The 1,765-nt window shown below is 33.3% G+C and overlaps 1 long non-coding RNA gene across 1 annotated transcript; it reads right to left on the bottom strand.

Annotated features, from left to right (window-relative positions):
• Nucleotides 1–330: 330 nt before the first annotated feature.
• Nucleotides 331–1,074, bottom strand: LOC107756237 (uncharacterized). The gene is made up of 4 exons (XR_001641797.1): nt 1,000–1,074; nt 741–898; nt 512–662; nt 331–403 (listed from the first exon to the last, which is right to left on the bottom strand). It is a non-coding gene; the product is annotated as an uncharacterized LOC107756237 (long non-coding RNA).
• Between the last annotated feature and the right edge of the window lie 691 nt (nt 1,075–1,765).

The following is a 1,765-nucleotide window of genomic DNA, read 5'->3' as shown; positions in this document are numbered from 1 at the left end:
ACATGCCTGGAATGTCTCTTTGGTGATGTTTAGTTTTCTTTGGATATCAACCTGTGCAATATATCAAATAAATGGCAAGAATTACCAAAAAGCATGCAACAAACTTTCATTTTTTGGAAAACATGAGAGTGAGTAAATAATGACAATTCATTTTTCTCTCTTATTTTTTATTTGGATGAACTGTTCCTGTGATATCTAAAAAAAAAAAAAGTTAGTGAGTGGTTACATGTTTGGATGAACTGTTCCTGTGAAATCAAAAAAAAAAAAAGTTAGTGAGTGGTTACATGAGTATGTGACTGATTAGCTGGATGAGGAGCAGGTTTAGGAGATGCAGGTGGTGGACAGGTTTGTGCAACAGATCTGCTTCTATTTGACAACAACTCCTCAAATCTGTTAATAATGTCTAAATATGAAAAAAATAAAAATAAAAAAAACAGCACAAAAGTTCACATCAGTAAAAACATAAAAAGGAAGTGTTTTTATTTTTTATGAGGGAAACGTATGTAATTACCTTTTTGTAGTTTAAAGTTTAGTGCCTTTAGTTCCTGATTTTCAGCTTTCAAGGCCTTGATTTCTCTTCTAAGTTCATTCGGTTCGTTGTTTTCTTTGGCTTTCTCTTGGATTTTTTGGAACAACAGTTTGTCCTTCTGTGGTTCGTCAACCTAAAAAGTAAATAAATAAATAACATTTTATGCAACAATATTTTTTTTGAAATAATTTATCAGGAAGAAAGATTTTACTCTTTTGCATCTCTTCTCTGGACTTGGCGATGGACTGTTTTCTGGACTAAATATTTCCTTCCTTTTTATTGGTCTTTTGTCAGGAAGTTTGCCCTCATCTTTTTTCTTTCTCTCTGACTCTACCTGATGAAGACGTTTCAGCAGCCTGTCTTTATTTTCTAAACAACAACAACAAAAAAAGAGAATTTCCTTTGCCTCAACAATATAATGCACTCATTGATATATAAAGTATTTACATTCTGAAATATTATCTGTTTACCACTCAGCTTCAAAATAATTGCTGGAGAGCTTTCATCTTCGTATTTTACATCAACGACATCTCCCTCATTGATTACTTTTTGAAGTATGTCCTTTTTCTTTACAATGTCTAGCGAAGCGTCATTCTCTGTCCATTCAATTAAAGCCAACATCTTGTATAACTGAAAATAAACTATGTTTTGATAGATATTAAAGATAGAAAACTGGACAGAGAATAACAGGCAGTTTAGATAGATAGATTAGATAGATAGACGGACGGACGGACAGATCGACAGATAGATAGATCGATGAAACAAACAGACTAACATCACATTATGATAGGACATTGCTAATTAGACAGATAGACGGAGACCCTGCCATGTCATTTACTTAAGCATTTCATTCTCAACATTAGGCTATGTGTCACTAGTACAATACTATACAACAGATTTTTAACACTTTTAGGCATTTTAAATGTGGAAAAAAATAAGATTCACTCACCTGCTTCAGCGAGAATTGAGACTGTCCACGGTCAACGGTCTTTTAATTGCGTCACTCGCATGACGCTATACTGCGCGTGCACAAAATAACGGTTACTTTTCACGCAGCGCTCGCTACAATGTAACGGACCAGTTTTCCTGTAAGTATCATTTTCATAACTGCTCTAATAATAACCTAAAATTAAACAGCTTAGTTAAAGATAGTTATTTTTTACCATGTAGTCATGTTATGTTTTATTATTCGTTTTTTTGAGGGGGGTTATTTTTTTATTTGCCTAATATGTCGAT

The sequence above is a fragment of the Sinocyclocheilus rhinocerous genome, unplaced genomic scaffold, assembly GCF_001515625.1.
Source record: "Sinocyclocheilus rhinocerous isolate Xijiao unplaced genomic scaffold, SAMN03320098_v1.1 scaffold8682, whole genome shotgun sequence".
Lineage (NCBI taxonomy): Eukaryota > Metazoa > Chordata > Actinopteri > Cypriniformes > Cyprinidae > Sinocyclocheilus > Sinocyclocheilus rhinocerous.
The sequence above is the reverse complement of the archived record's forward strand: the minus strand, read 5'-3'. Positions and strand labels throughout refer to the sequence as shown.